Below are 26,641 nucleotides of genomic sequence, written 5' to 3'. Positions count from 1 at the left end.
TTTCGCTCAGATGTGGAGAGAAGGCGGCTGGCATACGCAATAACACGCGTTTGGCCTCCCTGGTGTTGAGCGAGGACGGCGCCGATTCCGTGAGCACTGGCGTCTGTGCGTACTTCAGTCGTCGCAGACGGGTCAAAGTGAGCCAGTATTGGTGGTGAAATGAGCAGGTCGATCAGCGTGGAAAACGCAGCTGCTTGGTCTTGGCCCCACGAGAAGGGCACGTTCTTTTTGAGAAGATCAGTTAGTGGTCGTGCAATTGTAGCGAAATCGCGTATAAAGCGGCGGAAGTACGAGCATAAGCCCACAAAACTCCGAACATCTTTGGTTGAAGAAGGCAGAGGGAAATTCTTGACAGCGCTAATCTTGTCAGGGTCAGGTCGGACGCCAGCAGCACTTACAAGATGACCAAGGATCGTGATTTGTTGTCGGCCGAAATTGCACTTTTTCGAGTTCAGCTGGAGTCCTGCTCGACGAAAAACGGCTAAAATGGTCGACAAACGAGTTAAGTGAGTTTCAAATGTTGGGGAAAAAACAATCACATCGTCGAGGTAGCAAAGACAGATGGACCATTTATAACCACGAAGAAGAGAGTCCATCATGCGTTCGAACGTTGCCGGGGCGTTGCACAGCCCAAAAGGCATAACCTTGAACTGATAAAGGCCGTCCGGTGTGATGAAGGCAGTCTTTTCTCGGTCTAAGTCGTCGACAGAAATTTGCCAGTAGCCCGAACGCAGATCAATAGATGAGAAGTATCGCGCGCCATGAAGGCAATCAAGGGCGTCGTCGATTCGTGGCAGCGGATATACGTCTTTGCGGGTTATCTTGTTCAAGGCACGGTAGTCAACGCAAAATCTCCAGCTGCCATCCTTCTTTTTCACTAAAACAACAGGTGACGCCCATGGACTTGAAGAGGCCTCTATGACTCCTTTGGAGAGCATTTTCTCGACTTCTCGTTGTATGACCTGGCGTTCGGACTGGGAAACACGATACGGTCGCCGTCTAACAGGATTAGCATCGCCGGTATGTATTTGATGACGCACGAAGGACGTTTGCCCTAAAGGGCGGTCATCGAAGTCGAAAATATCTCGGTAGGTAGTCAGAACGTGGTGAAGTTGCGCCAACTGACAGGGCAGAAGATCAGGGGCGATCATCATCGTGATTTCGTCGCTAGGTGCGTTTGCTCGGCTGGCTGCAGTAGGGGACGAACAGTCTTCAGGGTCCAATGCCACGATGCTACATGCATCAAGTGGGGAAACGTGGGCTAACGAAATGCCTTGCGGGAGAACTTGGGTCGAACTACTGAAGTTAAGGAGCGGAAGCTGAACGTAGTTGTCCACAATAGTCACGATTGTATGCGGCACAGCAACACTTCGAGCCAAGAGCACATCCACCAATGGAGACACTATGTAGTCACCGTCAGGAAGAGCTGGTGATATCGTTAAGGCAACACACGTGGTGGCTTGCGGTGACAGCCGAACATAATCAACAGCGCACAAGCGGTGTGCCGGTGAGGACGGCACAGGTCCAAGTCGAGGCAGTTCAAGTTGAAGAACGCCGGTTGCACAGTCGATGAGAGCAGCATGGGTGGACAAGAAATCTAAACCAAGAATTAGGTCATTTGGGCACTGCTCAATAACTGCAAAGAGAACAGATGTGGGGTGATCGGCGATAGTGATGCGTGCTGTGCACATTCCTGTGATGGCAAGACTTCTTCCGTCGGCGACACGAATAACGCCAGGGGCAGCCGGTGTGAGCACTTTCTTCAGGCGGCGACGAAGTCGGGCACTCATCACAGAAATATGCGCCCCAGTGTCAACAAGTGCAGAAACAGTCAGGCCGTCAACGTCGACGTCGATCAAATTTCGTCGTGTCGGCAGTACAAGGAGAGGATTTGAGGTCGGTACCGAGGATGCAGCTTCACCTCCAAGAGCTGCACCGCTTAGTTTCCCTGGTGAGAATTGAGCGGGGAGGTCGGGCGTCGTCGTAGAGGAGAAGGGGACGACGGGCGACGTCCTGGCGGCGAACGAGACTGGTGACGTCGAGGCGACGGTGAGCGGCTGTGCTGCGTATCAGGGGCATCGCAGGCGTAGGAATCGACGGGCAGAGGCCGGCGGTAGTTGTCGGCTATCGGCTCAGGAGGTTGGAAACGACGGTAGCTATCGGTGCGGCGAGCAGTGTTATACTGGTTTCGGGACGAAGACCAATGGTTGTGGCAATACCGTGCGACGTGACCTATGCGGCGGCAGTTAAAGCAGATCGGCCGATCATCCGCAGTTCTCCATTCGGCCGGATTGCGAGAGCGTGGATAAGACCTTTCTTGGGGTGGTGACCTGGGGCGAGGCGGCGACCTTGAACGGAAGCCAATTGGTCGAGACTGAGCAACGGCGCAGACATCGAAGCCCAAATTGCTCAGTTCTTCCCGCACAATCGACTGTACCAAGCAAACCTGAGGTACTTGCAAATCGACGTGGCCGTTGGCGGGAAGAGTAGGTGTAATTGCTTCGATTTCCCGCCGGACAATTCGCGTAATTTCAGACGCTGGTGAAGACTGCCGATGGGAGGACAGTCCATCTTCGCAGGAGGACGTCGCTGCGGTGTTCGGCAGTCGAGTAAATGATCTTGAAATCCGCCTGCTTTTGGCCAGTTCAAAACGCCGGCATTCCTCAATAATTTCGTCGACGGTCGCACAGTTCCGGCACATTAGCAGGTTGAACGCGTCGTCCGCTATGCCCTTGAGGACGTGGCCAACCTTGTCAGACTCCGACATGTCGTTGTCAACTTTACGACATAGAGCCAGCACGTCCTGTATATATGAGATATACGGCTCTGTGGACGTCTGAGCACGTATAGACAACTCCTTCTTTGCAGCCGCCTTTCGACCGATGGGCTTCCCAAATAAGTCGCGAAGCTTTTCCTTGAAGGTGTCCCAACTGCCGATCTCCTCCTCATGGTTCTCGTACCAGACTTTGGCCGTGCCTTTCAGGTAAAACAGCACATTGGCCAGCATAAGAGTCGGATCATACCGGTTGAGAGCACTGGTGCGTTCGTAGTCGGCTATCCAGTCGTCGACATCAACTTGGTCCGTACCGCAGAACGTTCCAGGATGCTTCGGATGCGTCAGCACGTACGTGGGTGGGGGTGGGGCCAGTGGAGGCGTTGCCGTGGATGGTGCGGGCGTCGCCGAAGCCGATGGAGAGGTGGCCGTGGGATCAGTCCCGTGTTCCATCACGGAAACTCCGATTTGACGACCACTGCGGAGCTCCGTTGTATGGCGCTTCGTTACCCAGCACTCCCACCAATTTGTTACGGAGCTCGCAAACACACGGAAGAGAGGAATGAGCGTATTTCCTATATTTACATGCCAAAGTGACGCTTCAGAGCTGCCAGTCTCTCGCGCGGCGAGTCCACTTCTTTTTCATCGAACTGTTGTCCACGACGGTAGAGCCATGCCCACTGCCTCGTAATAATATCCTTTGGGTAGTCTCATTTTTATGCTAATCATGTAATCACAACGACGCCTCACGCCGACAAAAGCGGTGTTATGTTATAGCGGCAGCTTTTCTTTGCTTTGACATTTCCATTAGTGTGGGGTAGCAAACCGCATGCATAACTGCCCTCACCTCTTGTACATCTCTCTCAATGAGATGGAAGTGGAAATTGTAAGGGCTCCTTTTGTTTTGTTAGACTAATTATAAACGAGAACTAACAATGATGCCAAAGAAAGTATAGCGGATCTAATTAGTAGTAAATGTAGAGAAAGTAAAGTGCAAGAAAAGATAACTTGCTGCGGGCAGGGGACGAGCCTGCGATTTTCGAATAACGCAGCCAATGTATTACAGCCATCCACCCCTTGTTTACATTATGCTGTGCGTTGAAACCTCGGACTCAACACCGCTAGTAGCCCTCAAAGTGAGACCTTTTTTTCTGCATGTTGGCATCACTGTTCCTAGTACTCATTCATATTCCCTCGACGAAATGTGTCACTTTTGAAAGGTCACGCTTGACACTTCCTAATTTGCTCTTGCTCAGGGGGAAAGCTGCGAGTTAGTTTTGTATCGAATGAATAAGAATTTAGAAACGACACATTGAACCGATCGTCAGTTCTTAGCAAAAATTAAATAATCAGCGGCGAATAGTGCAGCTCCGTCGGTGTCCTTCCCGGTGCGATATTTTCCTGATGGCCTCATCATTGAATCGGTGGTGTTAATTTAGCGAGAAGGTCGCCAAATTTTGCGTATTTTCAGTCGTGCCAACGATGATTCTATCTTTTCGGAGTCTTACCGACCATTTGGGGGGCTTTCGAAATTTGAGGTAGAGCGTTTTAAAACATAGAAAATTAGAAAAGTGCAATAACAAAGGAGTGCTCGGAACGAGCTTCAATAAATGAGCCGAAAGCATATACAGGTTCAAGCTCCTTGTGCTAGTGCCATCTTAAGCGCACAATCCGAACACTCATTCTGTTCCAGTTGGCTCCGAATGGCTCTCGATTCGCCGCACACGGGTAGACTCTTCGGGGTGGCGAAGCCAGGAGGTAGCAGCGCAGTCCTACTTCACTTGCCACAACATAAATGAATTTTAAAGATTGTTTCAAAGAAAAAAAAAATCCCTTCACCCAGAAAAAACTATCATCATCACCATCGTCGTTGAGCAACTTTTGGCTAAAATGCGCGACTTGGCGGAGGAAAAAAAAGTCAGCACCACTGCATTCAATGTGCTTTCATTGCCTGAAACGAGAATAAATGAGTGCTTCGGACGTGACACAGAGTCCTCCACTTCATCAGTCAATATTTTCGCTCGCTCGATGCCGAACCCAGCGTCGAACGGAGGTCGCATCCCTAGTGTTTGCCAATTTGGCGATGTCGACAAAGGTTGTTGCGGTGGCGGAGAACGCTTCGGGCACACGCCGTTGAAAAGACGTGGACAAAAACAAGAAAGCTGGCGAAACGAACGGTGTTCAATGTCTTTGAGAAGTATTTCAAGAATGCGCTTTGAGCGATCAATATCTAAAGCGAACGTTTTTCACAAGAGCCCGCGTCTAGCCGACGAGTAGGAATGCTCGAAGGTAACTTTAACGGGCTGATAGGTCGTGTTTAGTAAATGCCGCTTTACCATGCAAACAAAGCACACAGGATAACGGGACGCGGTTATGCTATGTTCCCGCGGTGTCGAGAAAAGTCTACACGGAGTAGGTACAATCCAGACGAATCTGATAGGAAACACCGAAGTCATTTTTAATTAAACATTACTTAAAATGCACCGTCCTGAGTGTGGCGTATCAAACCTCAAGGCACACATTTCCACTTGAGCATATAGTGTGGCGAACACTTTTGCGTTTGCCAATTGCGTTCCACCGCTGCAGTCCTTAAAAGGCGAATTCGGTGTTCGCTCTGTTATGCGTACGACTGGGTATATTAAGTGAAGCAAGCATTATAGTAGTAGATGATTATTTCTGAGAAACGACTATGTAGCAACACGGCACGGACACCTACAAGAAAACTTACCGGATCACAGAACCACGAGTAAGCAAGCGTCGAGTGATAATTACCGTGTAAACAGAAGTGCGTCCAAAGGAGAAGCAACTGACCTTTCTAGCGTATATCCATCAGACGCCCAAGCGGGAAGATCGCCGTCTGCAGCGCAGCAGAGAGATGTATCCGGGAGCGAACGCGTCGTATCCACAAAACATGGGTGTGCAATCCAGAAGGACGCCTCCCCGCGACGACGAAGCACGCGGACTCGGCAAAACAGCGCGCCGCGGTAGCTGCCGAACTGGCAGCTCGAACAAAGAAGACGGAACAGTTAGATCGTTGGCCGCGTAGCTCCTCAGCCACCGTCAGTTCACGGTTTCCGAGTGCGAACTGCCGCGGGAACAAGGCATCGCTTTGTTGTTACCGAGTCCGCAACGAGACCTGCCGGCGGCGTCGTGAGGTGAAGCCGGCTTGACAAATCCTGGCTCGGCAGAAGCAGCTGTATCTCTCTCTGCACGGCGAGGTATGCCAGAAGCCGCTTGGGTGACGAGGCACCCGGTTTCCCAGTTTTGTGACGCTACCGCACGAGATCCTCCATCGAAAAACACGCAACGTTGTTTGCCGCTGGCACAGTAAAAAAAAAAAAGATCAGGCGCCGCTGAAAGTATCCGTCCTCGTCACTGGAAACGTAAAGGAAGCACCGCTGGGCTGCTCTGAATCCTCGGCACAACACAGACACACACACGCACGGGGCCGCGCGGATTGCAAAGCAGTCTGCTGGGCTTGGCGCGGTCAATACTCGGCAGCGGCTCGCAGCGTCACACGCAGCCGCCGGTTCAGGAACGGGCACAGCAGCGACGGCAGCGACTCCACGCTGCCACTGGGGAGGGCGAGGAGTAACGCTCGGCGTGGGGAGTAATGGACGAGTCCATTGGCTCTGAGATTCCAGAGGGGGGGGGAAGGGCCCGCTCGTCTGGTCGCGCGCGGCTCGGGTGGTGCAGTCCACTCTCGGCAGTCCCGGTGGAGAAAAGAGGAGTGTGTGTGCTCGAGTGGTGCCGCCGAATTGTCCCCACTCGAACGCGGGTGGCGAAGCGCGCGTTCTGGATCTGAGGAACCCCGGGCCCGCGCTTTGTGCGCAAGACGCAGGAGAGAGGGATGCCGCGCGAGTAAATGGGAGTAATCAAGAGGGGAGCGGACGATCAGGCACTTTGAAGAGCAGGAAGGAAATAAAGAAAGACGCCGCCTTTCTCGAGATGAAATCGGGGAGGGTGCACGCAGGTAAGGGGGGGGGGGCGATGCAGGGAGAAGTAAACACAAAAGCATGCGCCTCGCAATGAAACAGCCAACAGCTCCCTCTCCCCGACAAGATGTGCCCAGGTAGGTGGGTCGAAACAAACGTCACATACCTCTTCGGTCCTTCCAGTTCCATCGGCTTCACGGCGTGACTTACAAGTCACCAGGTGAAGCACACGCAGTGGCGATGACAGTAGCGCGGTGGAGAAACCGCAAGAGCGAATCCTCAAAGGGGTGGGTGTTCAAACAGCAATAGAGAGATAAGGTTTATTTGACGTTTTTCGACCGGAGTCTGGCCTTCATTCCTTATGAAGACTGGGTCTCCAGCCAAAACATGGAACAAACATTCTCAATCTCTTGCTTCTGGTATTACCATTCCAACGTGTATTTATATTATATATATATATATATATATATATATATATATATATATATATATATATATATATATATATTTATTTATTTATTTATTTACCGATCCCATCCCTCTGATTAAAATCCTAGTTATGCTTCTGAGAAACTGCGTTCATACAGAAACTCCAGAAACAAAATGATGATAGTCAGAATTTCGCAGCTTACGGACTCCACGTTTGCAAGTCAATACACGAGCCTTCGCAGCTGCACACACCTGACACATTTAATTGAGCGTCCACAGCAGCTCTGCGGGTGCATTCTGCTATTTCTGCTGTTGGAAATGGCCGGCAGCGTGCGTCCGATGAGTCGCTGCCGCCCAACTATATCTGTCTATTGGTGGCACATGATGGCTATACATTTTGCTTCGGCGCTTAGTGAGCGTGAGCCATTAAATCATTCGCTCGTTGCGCAATTCGCACGGTGTGATAGCCTCTGCCAAGCAATATTACATCTGTGAACACGGACTAAGTTACGTCTGAGAGAGGCATTTTTTTTTTTTTAAGCAGTTTCGAGCAGTGGCGTGCTTCTGTGGTAAAACATATCACCGTTGACACAATTTCTGATTTCGATTGTGGCTCGAGTCCCCCTGTTTCACTCTTCGAATATATCTTCATTTTTTCGCTGACAACTGGTGTTACTGCGACACCGGAATCGCTGAGACATGGAATCTTTAACGCTAACAAGCACAGTCTAAAATAACAATGACGGCCTGGACAGCCTTTTTTTTTCACTGCTTTGCTAAGCATAGGCACTAAATGAGACCAAAGAATACCGTGTTAACGATAGGAAAGCGGTTAGTTCACAGGCTGTTCATGTAATGGTTAACAAACTTCCGCATCTATACTTGCATACTCGTATATATTCATGCGATTTATGATGAATAGATCATAATGATCGTAAATTAATATCGTCATCAGTGCATCTTTGTGTATGCTGCTGACGTAGCTTGGTCGCCTGGAAAGTTGCTTACACGAATATGCGACTGCTACAAATTTCGCGCTGTTAGGGACGCAAACGGTGTGAGGGGTCTCCTATGTGAACTCCGTCGAAACCAACGGTTAAGCTTATTTGCAGTATATGCAGCTGCGGAAACAGAACTGACTGACAAAATTTAGCTCGACCACAGCCACAGGGTCCCTTCGGCCAAATGACCGAAAGGCCATCTGTTTCTTCTCACTCCCTCCTAAAGTTGTCCGCACCTCACCGGGTTTCCTGCTGTCTCCGTGATCGGTCCACTTTTCACTAATTAACGACGTCATCTAATGACGCGATCATGTGGCGCCCCTTTATGTAACATCTTTGGCGTCGCAACTTTTCGACAGTCCCTGGCGTCAACGTGGCGTCCTACGGAGGCGTCGAAGGGTTTTGTCTTAATAATGATTTGAACCCCTCCCGTGTCGTACACATTCATGGCAGCGTCAACGCCGTCGACCTGCGACTCTCAAACAGGCTGTTGCCAAGGGAGCCGCCTGTGAAATTGGAATCGGCAAGCGAGATTGTTCTTGCACATATACGGCCAAAGAGGCAAACAATCGAAACGCACTAGAAGTTGAATCTAATTAAAATACGCGCTCGCAGCGAGCGGGTCCTCTCCGATGTCGTCGAGATTCTCGAAGCTAATGAGCAAATTATGCCTTTACACGACATTCCCATTTCGAGTTGTTCCCCTCTGTCTGGGGAGAAGGAAATCTCTTCCGCCGAGCGGGGCCATCGAATTTCGCTCCGCCACAGCTCCTGAACGTGAGCTGCGATGTTTGCCGTCCCAGATAGTTGTTCGCCGAACTGCGACATGGCGGCGTGTGCGCTTCCGTAGCTCTGACTGGGGGAGCGTTTCCTTGGCTTCGCTAAAGCAGTGCGCCGTTCTGCAGAAAAAACGACGCACTTACGGCGCCGTCGGCTGCAACTTTTGCTCGGGCATTTCGCGACTACTTACGCGCTACGTCATCCTTCCCCAGTATTTTACGTGATCGGCCGTTTTACGGCGAGTCGGCACAGATAAGTGAGCACGCAGGTATAAGGGTTTCTGGTAGGGCTATAGTCGGCACATGATGCTGAGGGAAACAGTGTAAAAACGGGACGGAAAAAGATTTGATTGATATGTGGGTTTAACGTCCCCAAACCACCACATGATTATGAGAAACGCTGTAGTGGAGGGCTCCAGAAATTTCGACCACCTGGGGTTCTTTAACGTACACCCAAATCTGAGTACACGTACGGGCCTACAACATTTCCGCCTCCATTGGAAATGCAGCCGCCACAGCCGGGATTTGAACCCGTAACCTGCAGGTCAGCAGCCGAGTACCTTAGCCCCTAGACCACCGCGGCGGGTCAACGTTACAAGATCGAATCACGTTTAAGCACAGTGGTTCTAGGTAAAGATCAGCATTGCCGACCATGGACAGCCTTGTTTCACAGACGAGTTAAAGAACACGGGCTTTGACAGGTGGCCATTAACGATTAAACGTGGCGAACAATCATTGCAGCATAATTTTACACCTCTGAATATTGTGGAGTCAACGTTGGCATGTTTGAGAAAACAGAAAAGAATGACGAACCCAATCAAAGGCTTTCGCTAAATGTACTTGCAGCCTTGCCAGTTGTCCACGGGAGTGTGAACAATGTTCCAATACTGTGCTAGCAATATGTATGTTAGACTGTATTGAGCGACCTTTTAAACCGCAAATCTGTCGGGCATCAATAAGTATCGACATTGCCAATTGAAGTCCATTTGAAAGCAATTTTGCAAAAATCTTGTGGTCAACTTTGCATAATGTAATTGGTCTTTAGCCATCAACATCGCGAGTTGTTTATCTATCTGATAATTTCTGAATTAGAACAGTGTGGCTTTTAGTTAAAAATCGAGCGAGCACTCCAGAATAAAACCCTGCGTAAAAATGTCGAGCAGTACAGGACACAGTAATGGTTAAAATGTTTTCTAAAGCTTGCCCGATATTCAATCAGCTCCTGGTGTTTTTGACAATAGGAATCGTATAATGGCAAGATGTATTTCCTGTATAGTGCTTGGCCCACTAGTGATTTCACATTCCTCGTCAGTTAGAGGAGTCACAATTGACAAAAACTGTGTCACCAGATCTTCGTTTTAATTTTTGGAAGAGGCGCTGAACAAGTCTTTGTAACAAGTTTCAAATGCTGACATCATATCTTTGGAATTGGTGACCGATAAGCCACCTGAATAAAGGCCCGATATAAGTTTGATTTTAGCGTCACGATATTCATCGAATAAGGCTTGACGTGTGGGCTCTACTGAGTGTGCAATAAGAGTATTACGTGATCGAAGACGGGCCCCTCTATAACGTAAAACGTCTGGAGTGCGTCTTTTGCATTAGCACGTTCACTTGCAACTGACCTTGGCATATTTATCTGCCCGATACAGCGACTCTGTGCACGTCTACACCGATGGATCCGTAGCGTCGTCCGCCTTAGCTGTGGCCTTCATGATCCCTCAACTCGATATTTTCCGGCAGTAAAAATTAGAACACAGGTCATATTTGACTGGTGCGCGACTTGTTGCAATACAATCTGTGAACGGTCGATCACCGCGTAAATGGGCGATTTTGTCCGATGCAAAACCAGCACTACAAGCCATCAATTCTCGCTCAAGAAGCGGACACTTTAACGCGTTAGCATTAGGAATCGTCCAAGCATTCAGCCTAACCCTCAGAAGTGGTCACTTGATTACACTCCAGTGGGTGTCTGGACACTGTAGCCTGGTCGGCAACGAACTAGCCGATAGCGAAGCAACAGCATACAATGCTCTCATGTACGTCAAGGTGCCGTATTTGCGAAATGACGTCAACAAATTGTTGAGATCGCTCATGCGCGAATGCGCTGCCACTTATTGGTCACAACCAGATCATCGGAACAAGCGTCTGCAGGAAACAGACGTCGTATTACGACTAAAATCAGCCGAGGACATGTGCTGCGCTGGATTAAACTGACCATTGCCTTCACTGGTCATTACGCACACCTAATCGGCCGAGCCCAAATCGCGAGCGCTGCCAAGTGCGCGAAACTTTAGCTGATATATTTTGTGACTGTTCATTATACGTGGTGCAAAAGAAGATGCTAACTTCAACGTTGGCAAGCATCAGACGAACGCCATCGAGTGAAAGCTACATTTTGTCAACAATGTGCGAGCCAACAGTGTCAAAAACTGTTTTAGACTTTATAAAAAGCACTGAACCCGATACTAAGCTGTGCTGTATGATAAGTGGTCACAGTACAAACGCACCACCTCTTCCTGTCCCCATCATCATCCTTCATCCGTCTTTGTTTGCCCATTCCCTTGTGTAGCAGGCGAAATAGCTCAGGCTGACCTCTCTGCCTTCTCACTCTCTATTTATTTCACTATAGTAAAAAACCCAGAAGCCTCACACTCAAATTGATACAGATTTTGAAGATTTTGCTTAAGCAGCTTTTGTTCTGGTTTTCTGTAAAAGCCCCTCACAGATCCAATTTCTATAGTTAGTGCCCGAACCTCTTGCTCGAAATATTCCCAGAGGCAAACGAAGGCAGCCATACAAATAGCTCCTCATGCAACGCGTATGCGAGCTGCAAACTCCACGGAGGTAGCTCACAATTGAGCAGCTAAGTTTCAAGAGTGCCTACTGTGGTCTAAATAGAGATCGAGTGTTGCTGCCTACCTGCCCCAAAGCAATGCAGTGATCCGAGAAGGAAATAGGTTCCGTTTTGCATGACACGCCACAGGGAACCAGAGTTGCTGAAACGTTAATGCGATCCAGTCGCCTATGTGTACTGCCTTGTAGTACATGTGTATACGGGGGCAGGCTATCTAGTGTTCCTATATCGACTAATGCCGGATTTTCAGCAATAAGTGAGAGCACTGCAGCCACGTCTCTGCATGTGAATAAGTGTAAATAACCTCCTATGCTTGGACATGCAGTGGAAGTAACACTCATGATTTACAAACCCACGCTTCCTATACATACTTCACAATTCAGTATGAAATTTCGTCGTAATAATGCGTGGTACAAGCATACATTGCCATCGGACATCAGAACATGGGATTATCATAATGACTTCATAGTTTGAAGCCAGTCACCCACTACAAAAGGCACACACGCAACTGCACCCTTAAGGCAAAGCAGTGCGGTGCATAGTTCGAAAAGGTTTCATACACTAAGTTTTTGAAGTACGCGCTAGGAACAGATTATGGTCGTCACGTTCAGCTCATAAAGGCGAAGCTTCAGGGTCCCCGGAATTTTATTTTCTCGCTCACCTACAACGGCATTACGCATTACCAACCAATTGCTTTATCACTCGATTTCCAAGAGCTGCAAAACAGCGCGTAAAAAGCAGGCAGCCAGAAAGAAGCGGGAGTCGGTGCCGTTGTGACTCCCAATGTATCGCGTTCGCTCTCGCCCCCCCCCCCCCCCATAATGATGAGCGAAGTAATCTGATATTCCATGCAAATCTATAGGCACTCGTTCATTTGTCACTAGTTTTCAGGTCAAAAGCATTATTTGGTTTTCAAGCGTCCTTACGGCATCACAAAACCTTTTGCTCGGACAGTTTGATTTATCTTACAAAATGCAAATGAGGAATTGATAACCCCGCCTCACGATCATCACAGTTTCATGCTTCTCAAATGCGATGTCATTGAGCACTGTGCGTTGTTACGGTGCTCATCCATCAATAGTGTATCACATGCCCCGGTTTGCAAGGCACTGCACGGTTTTTACTTCATATGCAGCGCGTACTCCAAGTCACAGACGGCGAAACAAGTTCGTAATCAGCGCTCGACGTAAGCACTGCCGACGACTGTTCGTAGTTGTATGCCTCTTATTTCGTTTTTTTAGGGGGGCTGGGGGGCAAATGATATACATGCGAGCATCGTTAATAGCGTCCTATCACTCTGAAACCGGCGTTCTTATAAAACGCACTGACGAAATTGGAAAACAAAAGAACTGGCCGCCATGGCAACCCAGGAAACAGTATTCGTTGGCCAGTTTTATACTTGCGTTATTTACCTTTCGTTTGATCAGTGTCTCTCGGCAAATGCTTCCAAGAAAATTACTCACCGATTGAGCGCTATACTTCAACTCCCTTGGTAGGCAGGCGAAGCTTCACGCAATTGCGAGTACCTGATAAATTTAGAGTTTTCCTTAACAATATTGGCACACTTGGGGGGTGGTCTTGGCCCGTAAGCCCTGAGGCGAGGCAACTTGAAAAGAAATAAACTTTATTTGAGCGAACTAGTGCCCATAAAAAGAATTGCGTGAAAACTGTCGGTGGCCTCGAAACGGCCTGTGCGGTTCAGCGTCGGTGGAAGGAATACCCGTGCTTTCTTCGCCGATACGCATCAGATTATCACGTGGTCCCGTTGCTTATCAAAGGCATGCCCAGCGCGCGAGCAGCGGATCGACGCGCTACCGACGCCACACTGTAGATAAGCTGAGGGCGCTGCTGCGCAACAAAGTGGGCCCCAACATAAATGCACGTGGCAATATCACGCTGCCACGCCATGGCTAACGATAATAAGAAGTGATCCGAATCAGCAGCAACTGTTTTGCGTTGAGTCGAAATGCAACACGTGCACAGCGGTGAAAACTTATCCACTGCGTTCCCCTTTGAACTGTGTTGTGATACAGCCTTTTTTCGAACAGAACAGCGAAGCAAACGAGCACAGTAAAGTATGGACCATTAACAGGTCGCTCTGTTACTCTGAGTGAGAGATTAAGTGTAGATATTTTTTAAAAGCCATATGCAGAAACCTAAACTGAGCTAAATTTCACAGACACGCCTATGAGTATTATTAGCTTCTAAAACAGTTTGAATCAAACTGGGGCCATGCCTGATTGTAACGTGAACTTAAAAAGCCAGTTTCTCATTAAAAATGAGCCAAAAGCTGCAACTCTTTTGATCGAATTGAGCCACATTCATTAAACCAGAACTTCGTCAACAATTGTCACCAAACTAAATTGATATGGTCTCAACCAATCTGTTTCATTTGTTTCCTAGTTGCTTTGCTATCGTGTTCACGTTCAACGATTAGTTTTCCAAGGGCGAGTTGGCATTTACTGGAGGACGTGATGTTCTATGACAAAATTCGAACATAAAAAGTAAGGGCCGACTTGCCTAGTTCTTTTTGCCTCTTGGCGTTCCTTTTCCAGCTAGGCGCTCGTGAACTCCTTCCGCTCTAACACCGTATACTTGAAAAAAAAAAAAAAACATGAACTGAAGATATTGAGCATCGACTAAGAAGTGACTTAGAACGACACGGCATAAAACGATCCCACAAGAACAAATGCCAAGAACCACAAAACGCTGCTGACAGTCCAGAATAGTGCGCCGTTTGCCAGGAAGGACCACTCACTCTGCAAGTCTAATACGCCCGACAGGAACATGCGGAGGATGTTAATTTTATCGTGAAATATTGCTATACCATTCATCGAATCATTCTACCCTTCTCTTACGAGCTACTTCAAGCCCAAATGAAATGCTGCAATGTGTGTGAATCAAGGAAAGGTTTTACTTCTGAATGCCGATGATATTAGCCTGTCTAGATTTTAGACACAATTTATATTTAGGGTATTTAGGGGAGAGAAACATAAAGCTAAAAAATTGTTTGAGCAGGCTCGACCACATTGCCAGCAGCTAGAAAATGCGTTTTTCTAACTTTCTGTTGAAATGCATCTGGCTCTTAAAAAAAAAAAAACACACACACACACAGGAGCTCGATGGCTAACTTGCATTCGGGCAGAAACCGGCACTCAAATAAAAAAAAAACTAAATGCACAAAAGCACACCGCCTTGATTTAGCTGACTCACTGAAGAAAACACTCAGCCAGTTTCACGCCTAAAAATCGCAGGACAGCAGGGTTATAAGCGCGAAAGTGTGTCTGATAGGCTAGAGAGACCACGTGGTGTCGTCAATCCGCCTCAAGATTTGAAACAGGCGCGCTTACGCTTGACTCCGTGAAGCGCGATGACGAGGCATGTCGACTCAGGCGATTCAATGCCGACTCAACGAAGCCACTTTAACGGCAGCACCGATGAAGATACAGTGGGATTGGAAAAGTACGCGAATTGTGCGGCATCTGCAATTCCTACTGTTTCAAATTTTCCTCTAAACGTCTGTAGCCAGGGTGGTAATAAAAAGCCACAACAGTCATCCATGACTAAACAAGGAACCCGGAATATCTCTATTGCCGCCAAGGTCCAAGCGTGATGAAAACAGCCCTGTTCACGTTGCTTTCTAGACTCCCTCCCTCCGCCAGAGGCGTTGCCAGGAGGTGGCACACCAATTCCTTGGTGCCCAGCGCCTTAATTTTTTTTCGCTATTGCATACCAAGCACAAAATTACACTCAATCGTATTTTCCTGCCCCCCCCCCCCCCCCCCCCGCCCCAACACACACTTCAAGAAAAATATCTGCCTATACGTTACCTCCATCCCCGTTGCACGGAATAACTATACTGTTAGAGAACAAGCGCTCAACATGTCCTCGGGGTGTAACGCGTCATTATGCACCCAGTTTATTTGATACATAGCAAACAGCTTTCTTGAAGTGTACGGCTATTACCAATCACCATCGATGGTTTCTGTGCAGTTCATTTCCAACGCCGCAATCGAGACAATCGTCGTGTCAGTGTGATGAAATACGCAAGTACTCAAGTATGCCTCTTATTGAGCAGGGTGTCGTCTACGGTAATCTTTCAGGCGGTGACTGGGCGGGACAAGGTCCAATGTCCACATGGCTCGATCGTGAGGCCACGAAGTTCAGGTCACACCAACTACAGCGTTCACTTGCACACTGCCAACACCGGTGGATCAGCTGTTTTCCAGATGTGTTACATGTCACCGGTAGAAAATAAAATACTAAAAAGAACCGAAGCCTAAGCATGTTCGTTGCACTCAGAAATAATCACGGTCACGAACCAGGTAAAAAAAACTCTTTTTCACACTCGGCCGAACACCGTAATTTTCTTCGTTAATTGCAACATGCTACCTGACCAGACAAGCTTCCATCGAAATCTTCACATTATCTTAGTCGTTTCACTATCGCAATAATCTGTGAGGTGAGCTGTTTCGTTCACCATATATCTACACGAGAATAAAAGTATAAAGAGAAATAAACTTACATACTCAATTGCGGAAGTCAATCCAGACATCACTATTTTTTATTTCTTTTTCTTTACGTGGTACTGTCGTGATAGAAAGACTGCGATGCTGCCGTTCCTCACCTCGCAGGAAGCAGAGTTAGTGTATATGTTCTCCGGGAACAAGATTCAATGCGCTCTGATTTCAAACAAATAGACGGGAACGAAACTCTTCACTTCAACCCAGGCGGTATATGGTTCTCGCTACGTCGATTCTGCCTCTTTTGATCCATTTTACCCATTTTTCCACTCTTAGCAGGGTGTGCATCTACAGCCTCAAAGTCTTCTCTCTCTCTAGCACGTATGAGTGCGCGTGAGTTGAGCGTAACCCAAAGAAACCTGCGCGCACAAATCGACCGTAAGCGCGGACTGTGCACCGGTTGCGCGTCACAGCGCCCGCCGGTGCAGCAGCGCTGGTGCACAATCACGCGTGGAGGAGTCATTTGACGCCGCGTCAAAGTGCGCCCGATCACTGACCACGCGCGTTGGGTCACAGCCGATGGAAACAGTCACCGTTTCGCAACGAGCTGGATTAAGGAATGCGCGCCCGGTGTTGCGAAACAGCGCTGCCTGTACGAGTCCCACGGGCCATGAAGTCGAGGTGTCGCAAGGCGCCCTCTGGTAACAGGGCCGTCGAACCTCTCTTGCTTCTCCGTGTACTTGGCACACGAATTGCAACAGCGCCCAGACGACGGAGAAGTGTAAGGCAAAAGTGCGAGTGCTTGGAGGATTTTAAGAGGAACGGCTTTGCTTTGCTTAGCTTCTTCCGAAAAAAGGGGCCTCGCGGCAATAAATTCGAGCAAACTCATTTACGCAATTGCTCGAGCGTAGGACATAGCGCCAGCTACAGACTACTCGTCAAATATTCATATAACCGGCGATGGGAGCAGACGAGCTTCAACAGGAGGGAACTTGAGAAAAACAAAAATCTGGAAATGTACACGGCTGCGAAACTTAAGTGTAAGCACGTGAGTATCGTTATAGCAATGAGCCGACGGCGCGCGCATCTGGCTTCAACCGCTTAGCCGTCCACGTGAAGCGAGCTTTCACAACGAACTAAAGCGTCATGCCATCTACTTGTGCCTTCTATCGTGCATGTTTGCTCTCAGCATACTTAGTATAGGTCTGTAGGTACCCAGAGTACACGTTAATATATTTTTGTCGTTGTTGAGACACGCTGAGTAGAGCTCTCAAAATAGGCGTTATATCTGTGTCCTGTATAGAATGAGGTCACGGATCGATCCGAAACAGAGCTCTTCAATCGGCCTATATCACGAGAATCAGCTGTATGTTTCTTTCCGTCATTCTTTTTCCTTTCTCTCTTTTGTCATGAACGATCAGCCAACTGATACTACACATTGATTGATTGATTTGTGGGGTTTAACGTCCCAAAACCACGATATGATTATGAGAGACGCCGTAGTGGAGGGCTCCGGAAATTTTGACCACCTGGGGTTCTTTAACGTGCACCCAAATCTGAGCACACGGGCCTACAACATTTCCATCTCCATCGGAAATGCAGCCGCCGCAGCCGGGATTCGAACCCGCGCCCTGCTGGTCAGCAGCCGAGTACCTTAGCCACTAGACCACCGCGGCGGGGCATACTACACATTAAAAGTAGACGGGTAGGATACGAGTATGGTTCCCTGAGTCGATGCTTCACTGCGCTGTTTAGCCACTACAAACTGACACCGACAAATTTACACAGCGAAAAACGAACGGGCCGATAGAACACAGGTACCGTGTGGTTTCCTACCGTCTGTTCATTCATTCTACGCTGCGTAAAGATAAATCACCCACCTACAGCCCAACGTATATAAAACTATGTAACGCGTTTCTGGGGCTCCCAAGCCCCTGAACATGGCTACACCACCCTTAATGAACGGGCTGTGACAGTGTCACTCACCAAATCAAGATTTTCAACTAAAAAAACAATAGGGTCTATTTTGATTGCACGTGTATGAAAGATGGACTGCAAAACAATATTTCGATGCAAAGCAATCCCTCGAAGGCACCCACCCACTGCCGGCGATATTGCGTGTGTGGCGATTCAAGGAGTGCAGCCGTCGTCTTACGTTTCAGTCGCTGTAGATCGGTCAGTTTTCAATGCCAAGCCCAAAAAAGCTCCAATGGTTCCAGTGTACGCGCAGTTGACCGCGAAACAACATCACTGGACAGAATACAGACGCTCCCAAAGCAAGCGGCTGGTTACGTCACGGCTCGCGAGTGCACCACTGCTGTCAGGCTCCCTGGTGCTCGCGTGTTGTTAAAGATACTGTTAGTTGCTCGACCTAATACGCTGAAATCTCTCCAGCTTGTTCGGAAACACCCAAAGATTGAACCACATAGCACAGATTGTGAGCGAAAATTGGGTGTCATGGTCCCTTAAAGTTTGGTGACAGGTGGACATTGGCTGCCGCGGTATATCTTTCCTTTCTGTCCGACTTATCTCGACGGGAACTGCACACTTTCAGACGAGTCTTCAGTGCAAGGAGTGACGTAATTTCTCTGCCTATTACTTTCGGGCTGGATTACAATGCTCATGCTAAATAATGACGAGACAAGCTGAATGCCTGTCCATCTTATTTAGCAACATTCCCCACGGCAGCAGCATTTCAGTGGAGGAAAAAATGCTCGACGTGCGTGTGCTGAAACTTAGGAACACGCCAAAAACCCCAGGAGACCTGAATTTCCGGAGTACTGCCCTACCGAGTCCCTCATAATCATGCAATGACTTTGAGAGGCTAACCGCAAACAATTATGATCATCGCGACGAATGAACTTCAATTGTCTTCATTCGAACTCCATCTGATTGATTTGTGAGGCCATAAAGCCCGACAATGAGGTCAATCGTCGATTAGTCGTGAAAGTAATTCAGTACCCACTTAAAGGGTATCAGTTCGGGCTGGTTGGAGTAGCATATTTACTAAAAAGGGTGAAGCTCTAAACATACGATGTGAACGAGTGCAAACAAACGACAGGCGCTCGCTTGCTTGCAACTGAGGCTTACTGCCAAAACACGCGCAGAACATATACACCAGGTAAACGGTGCAAAAGGCCAGGTTGAACTCGCGCAGTGACCGTTTAAAGGAATTCACTGTCGAAAGAAATTTCATTCATTGGCGAACACAAAACATCGTTTTTCGATGCGCTGCCAACTAAGACACGGACCGAAAAGACGAAAAACAACACACGGTGATGTGAAACTGTTCCATATCGAGAAACGGACAGACCGAAGTATAATACAGAAAGGAGGATTTGATTTATATGTGGGGTTTAACGTCCCAAAACCACCATATGATTATGAGAGACGCCGTAGTGGAGGGCTCCGGAAATTTCGACCACCTGGGGTTCTTTAACGTGCACCCAAATCTGAGCACACGGGCCTACAACATTTCCGCCTCCATCGGAAATGCAGCCGCCGCAGCCTGGATTCGATCCCGCGACCTGCGGGTCAGCCGCCGAGTACCTTAGCCACTAGACCACCGCGGTGGGGCAAGAAAGGAGGAACAATAAAAAAAAACATAGCTTGAGGACTGGCCCCTCTTGTAGCCTTATTACAGGAACACAAAACACCACGTGTGTAACGGGACGTGCCTTGTTTGATTGCTGTCCTTGTGGCGCACCACATGAGAAAAACAGATTATCTTTGTAAGGTGTTCGGTTTACTTTCCTGACCAATGATAAATGATCGTCAGTCTTTTAACGCGACCTCTTTGCACACTTCACATTTCTTTCTCGCCTTATAAAGATAAAAAACATATTCGACATTCTAAAAGTTTGGTAAAACATTGAAGCTCTGTGAATGAAGATAGACAGCAAAACAATATAACAGTACATTAAGAACACATATGATCAATATTTCCGGATCCCTGCACGGTGCCGTCCTTCATAATCATATCGTGGCTTTGGGGGCGTTAAAGGCCAGTATTGTAGCGTAAGCTAGACTCTCTGAGATAAAGCAGTTTCGCGCGGCTCAGTGTGAACAGTTCTGCGCAAGCGCGAAGAGCAGTGACGGCGCACAGCTGGCCGGAGGAAGCTCCTGGAGTGACGTGTCACTATTGGGCTGGGGCTCGACTCGCGTGAGATCGCTCACTTGCTGGTTCGTCCACCCATTTGTCCGTCCATGATTTGTCCGTCCATCCAACCATCCATGATTTGTTCGTTCGTCCGTAGCCATCCGCACTTCGTTCGTCCATCCATTCATCTACGGCCATTCATCCCTACGCCCATGGTTCGTTCACCCATCTATTCACCCGCGGTCGTCCGTGATTCGTCCGTCCGTGATCGTACATCCCTCCGTCTATGTTTTGTTCGTTCGTATATCCGTGCTCGTCCGTGGTTCGTCCATCTGTCCGCCCATCCCTCCGTCCGTGGTTCGCCTGTCTGTCCGCCCGTCCGTCTATTCATGGTCATGTCCATCCATGCTTCGTGCGCTCCGTCTGTCCGTAGTTCCTCTATCCATCTATCATCCACGATCGGTTGATTGATTGATTGATATGTGGGGTTTAACGTCCCAAAACCACTATATGATTATGAGAGACGCCGTAGTGGAGGGCTCCGGAAATTTAGACCACCTGGGGTTCTTTAACGTGCACCCAAATCTGAGCACACGGGCCTACAACATTTCCGCCTCCATCGGAAATGCAGCCGCCGCAGCCGGGATTCGAACCCGCGCCCTGCGGGTCAGCAGCCGAGTACCTTAGCCACTAGACCACCGCGGCGGGGCATCCACGATCGGTTGTCCATCCATCAATCCGTGGCCATCCATGGTTCGTTCGTCTGCCCGTAGATCACGCCAACTATATTCTGGCATATATAGCCGAACTATTATATTATTAACGTTCCTACGTGGGAGCGGCCCGCGACGTTGCTCTAATGGAGCAGCGTTTCTCAGGGCCCAATAAAGTTCTTTGTCTGCCTGTCTGTTTCAAAATAAAGTGATGACATCTGGATACTGTACAAACTGGAAGAAATTAGAATGTTAAACAATTCAGAACATCCCATGGAGAGACCCATAAAAATTCACTGCTAATGAGCCGCTGTTTTGTCGTTGTACGCCGCTGTTCTGTTCTGTGTAGCTGGCCTACTGTGGAAAGCCTTGCGGTGTATATCACCTCGGGTGGTCCCCTTCTATAAGTTGAGCCGCAGGAAAAAGAAAGAGATAGAGAAAAAAAGCAAAAACCTGCAGTGAACAAGCAAAAAAAAAACAGAAAACTGCTACAAAAGATGGCAATGAACAGTCCACTCGAAAGAGTTAATCTTCAATAAAACGGTCACTCGCACCCACTTCTGTGTAAGTCCTAATCCGGAGTACAGACTATAGAATATCGTTTCCTATAGCGACGCACAACAGCCGTTCATCACAAGCGCATATAGTCTCGTATCTACTATTAAGTCGTTCAGGAATACGTTCTCCTGTTGCCGAAGGTGTTTTTGAGGTCAGAGTTCAATTAGTTTTTGCAATGTGAGATGGCATCTGTACAGATTACAAACCTGTCAGTTGCTTTTTCAAGTTTTGATTTCATTCGCGTGCTTTAGAAAGGTCTGAAGACTGGGATTTTCATACTCACGATCAAAGAAGCAGTCCGGTGAGTTGGATCGGTGTATCTTTTGCACGAAACTGTTTGTATATGCTACTTCCGATCGAAGTCTGAAGTAACGTCTCTATCTGTCATGGGAGATATGCCGCTATGAAGAAGTTGCTTTGTGGGTTGACTTCATTGATCATTGATTTAGCAATATCAAGCCCGCAATTTTTTATGATAATAGTTGTGGTGTCACAAAACCGCAATAAGATTATGAGAGACGCCGCTCCCGAAATTTTGACCAACCGGTGTTCTTTAAGGTGCGCCAACACTGCACAGTATTATTCCAGCTCCATCGAATTCACGACCTTCGGGTCAGCAGGCGAGCACCCTAACCACCGAGATGGACGATTTCTTATTTTCAGACAAACATTTGCTGTGCATATTATACGATATATTATTACGTCAGAAGACCGCAAAAAATAATTGAGGCAGCCTTGCAAGTATACAAGGATTAATAAACATGGCGCCAAATTAGGTCATCAGGGCTCAGAAGCTGTGAAATGAAAAAGAAAAATGGATTCTTTAGTCTTGCCACACAATAGAGTACATAAAATTTGATCCCACGGCTTATGTGCCAGTGTGATACTCAGGAAAACAGCTACCGGAAATGGCGTCGTCCCGGAATTGGCACATCAGCGTCATCTATGACTACGGTCGAGCTGCTTCTTTGTGGTTCGCAGCTCCGCAAAGATGCCGCAATTATGGCGTCAATCGCAGTAGCTATCATTCAAGAAGTATTTCCCGATTGAGAGATAAGTTATGGTTTCATTTCTGAGTTGCTAGGGTAAATGTGTGGTGGTGACAATTGACAGCGCCACAGCCACAAGTGTTCAATTCAATGTAGCGGTTTCTTTTACTTGACATACGCAAACATGATCAGGCTTTCTCATTAGGTAAAGATAGAAATACCAGCGCATCAAAAAGCGCTCAGGTACCTTACTGAATAATAGTTTATGAATATGAAAATAGTTGTGATAATTGCCAGCAGGTGAGAGGAGGTGGTGTGCTAACACACACAAAACAGTCAATAACACAGAGAAAGACATTAGAGAGTGAGTCTGAACTCACTTGGCAAAAAGTGAGCACATGCGCGCGAGAGAGAGAAAGAAAGAGAGAAAAATAAATAAAAAGGAAGAAAAAGGGAGGTTAACCTAGAAGAACTGGTTTGCTACCCTGTACAGGGGTGGGGAAATAAGGGTCGAAAAGAGAATTGAGATAAAAAAGAGATAAAATAAACGAGGGAAAAAAATCACGGCATATTCACGGAGTGGCATGATGATGAGCGGGGCGAAGCATCTGTCAGTCCGTGCTTAGGTTCGTGCGTCCGTCCTTGAATCCGTCCGACCGTCCTTCCATTAGTCCGTTCGTGCGTCCCTCCCGGCGTTCTTCCGTCCGTCCATCCGTCTGTCCGTCCATGCGGCTGTTCATCCATGCATCTATTCGTCCGTCTGTACGTCCATCCATCCATCCATCCATCCATCCATCCATCCATCCATCCATCCATCCGTCCGTCCGTCCGTCCGTCCGTCCGTCCGTCCGTCCGTCCGTCCGTCCTTCTAGTGAACAATCCAAGTACCGCCACATCGCATATTTTCATCATATATTCATCATATAGAAGTACTGCCATCCAGCGGACATTCCAAGGACTAAACTAGAGGTGGCACGGCCGGAGTAGATGAGCGGCCCGCGCGCATTTTCTTACGGCCTGCGCTTCGTGTCTATAGTTCCCACCTTTCACCACCTCTAGTTCATGGCACTGCGACCTAATCCTCCCTAACCTATTTAAAACTAAAGAGGTAATGCCCAGCAAGTTTCACGTGGCAACTTTTTCTGATTAGATAATGCTTAAAGTGCGTCCTTCTGTTACTATAGTCTTTTTTTTAGTAAGCATCAAAGTCAATGCAAAATTTATTGGAGATTAAGTCACGGGCACTCGTCTCTGTCGGTTATTCCATCAGAAACAACTATCTTTTTATTTATGAGTAACGTGCGCGGCTTTCCTCCTTAATTGAAAAGAGTGCGCACGTCCCACTCCTATATAGTCCGGCCGTGAAGGTGGCTATCTACTATTACGACGACGACGTCTACTACACACACCGCGGACGCACGACCGACGGCCCCTAAATTCCACGTGCATACACATGCATGGCGTTGCGATCACAGTCGTTTGAAGAGACCAGTCGAACGTGGGAAGCGCAGGAGCGTCTTCACAGTCGTCTTCTGCTACAGTCCTGTCGCTACAGCGCAGGACTCTTTCTTCCGAAAGAGTCTGGTTGTCCAGTTGGTCTAGTGCATTGCAGAGCGACTGCCTCTGCGAGCATTACTGCGGGTATTCGCACAGCGGCATGCCGAGTTGTTTCGCCACTGCCGCAGTGCTCACAGGCAGCAGTGTCGGCCATTCCTATGCTGAACGCCGAACGCGTACGCATTGGTAAATGGGACACCCAACGATAACCTGCACAGCCTAGTAGCGTCTACTAGGCGAAGTCCTGGAGGAATTTGAAGACTGAGAGTTGAATCAAGGGTATATAATGGCGCATGCGTGAAGTATGGCTCGTTTCATTGCGGCGGGTGCGTTCGCGAGCAAGCATGCAGAGTTTTCGTGCAGCGTCAGTTCTGGAGAGCGGAATTGATATTTTATTGATTTCAGTGTGGGCAGAACAGGCAGCTCGATCGGCCCGTTCATTGCCAATTATTTCACAATGATGTGGAAGCGAGAAAAGCATGTAACAAACGATAAAGACAGAAAAATTAGGCGTGGAAAGTAGACAAACGGCACCAGACCGGGTTGAGTTTGTTGCTCTGCGATTGGGACAATTCGGACGCGAAACATGGGTCTGGAAGTTCTGGAAAAAAAGCGAAAAATTGTTCGAAGTGTGTGACCCTTGGAACAGCTAACGGTAATAATTCCTCTAATAGGTTTCTATGTAAGATAACAGCAAGTTTAAATAAATTATTGAGCGAGAAAACAATTTTTTCGTTGTTTCTGGTAATTACCTTACTGGCCCTGTCAATTCACAGACTATAGTCTACTACAACTGATGGCAAAGCTTGACGCACAGGATACTTCGTTAGGCACCACCGAATAGATCGAACTCACAATGAAGTCAAAGGAATCACAGGAGATACTCTCCAATCCTTTTCCTTGCATAATTATCCGTTATTAATTTTCGTCTAAGAAACGAAAGAGCCCTTCAAGCTTTCTTTTTTGTTTCGTTAGTACACAATAATGACGTTAGGATAGAAATAAGTAACATTGCAGCTTCAGTTTCCTTAGAGATAGCAATCATTTCAAAATATTGTTCTTCATTGCCCAGTTTGGTTCCGTTACCGAACTATTCGCGGGCACAATATCTATGACGTACTGAGTTGAATAAAACAAATTAAAAAGAAGAAAAGTACGGTTGCTGCCTGGTGCAGACGAGAGCAACGACCCACAGTAGATCTCATCGGAAATACATTCTGAAGCCATATCGTCGGGCGACACATACCGCGGGGATCGCAGAGTATACACTGCTGACGCCAACAATGGCGAACCCTTGTGTCGCAACGCCGGGCGACCAAATCGGCCGCCGCTGCCACCGCTTGAAATTTGTTTCGCCAGTTCGCAAAACAGCTGTCTCGCCGGGAAGAATAATGGCCGATGCGAGACTCCAGTGTAACGATCGCTGGGAGTCTTATCTTGATGCTGCCAAGTTCATGTCTGTGTCGCGTTGCCGTCGTCGTCTGCTGCTTCGGTTGTGGCTGGGACCGGCCGCTGTGTTCCATTGGGGACAGCGTGGTGTCACTCCTCACATGGACGAGAAGTCGCGAGACATTATGTGCTCTCCTAGTGGCGCAAAGCGGTGTTTCGGATACATTTGGCGGAGGTGTGTGCGTTCGTACTCTCCCTCTGTCTTTTTTTTTTTAAACTCCACCATCCATTCCGCCTGTGTATGGGTGGTGTATCAGTCTTCCTAGAATCCCTGCCTGTTTTTTTTTCTTTTCTTGATTCCTTGAGCATCTCGTCTACATCTATATCAGTAGAGCGCGCTTCGGTGCATACATACCGCTTCCGTGAGTGTTTGAAAAGACTGCGTGCATATGTGAGCTCATGCGACTGTGGTGAATTGCGCTTTAATTATTTTACATAAATGGACCTCCGTATAGCCTTTCATGTAGTTCCTTTCAGCCCGAGTGTTACTTAATTTGTGCTCAATTAGGCGCACAATACTTTGGGGTGGACTTAATATGGGGACGATGCAAAAGTTTAAACACAAACGTCTAGAGTTTAGAAGACACATGGTTTACGAAATCAAATTCGAAAGCCATGTGTCCTTTGTTGATCAAGTAAGATGACTGCGGAAATGCATTGCCAGTTACGTCCTGGGACAGCAATATACCACTGATTTCTAATTATATCAGATATTCGACGAGTGACACACAGTCTTTACGCTTAGTTCCCAAGCAGGAGTCTGAGCACGTGTCCCACTCAAGTCTTAGTGAGTCGACTCAGGCTGTCTTGAAGAGCCTTTGTATCTGACGACTAGTATATGTTCCTTCAATATACTTTAGTAAATTCTATTTATATATTTATTTGTATTAAAATAAAGCAGGTCCCGTTGACAATGATGAACGCCTAACATGGCTTCATCTATTGTATAGTTTTTCCATTTGGTATATGTGCCAAAACATATTGTATTGTACGTTCGTATGCATATATATCTGCATATTAATCAAAAGTAAACTTCTTC

General features: G+C 47.8%; 1 protein-coding gene across 3 annotated transcripts in view; it reads right to left on the bottom strand.

The window, feature by feature from the left end:
• The window catches only part of LOC119165140 (putative Hedgehog signaling attenuator pxb), a 665,846-nt gene that overhangs the window by 246,814 nt on the left and 392,391 nt on the right, over nucleotides 1-26,641 (bottom strand). Inside the window, exon 1 of one of the 3 annotated variants that reach the window (XM_075870783.1) lies at nucleotides 5,585-6,358. The exons of the other annotated variants lie outside the window; for them this stretch is intronic. The gene's annotated coding sequence lies outside the window, so the exon portion shown is untranslated. Of the gene's footprint in view, nucleotides 1-5,584; nucleotides 6,359-26,641 lie in introns of those variants that run through there. 3 annotated transcript variants of the gene reach the window in all.

This window comes from Rhipicephalus microplus, chromosome 8 (genome assembly GCF_043290135.1).
Source record: "Rhipicephalus microplus isolate Deutch F79 chromosome 8, USDA_Rmic, whole genome shotgun sequence".
Lineage (NCBI taxonomy): Eukaryota > Metazoa > Arthropoda > Arachnida > Ixodida > Ixodidae > Rhipicephalus > Rhipicephalus microplus.
This window is presented reverse-complemented; position numbering and strand designations above follow the sequence as displayed.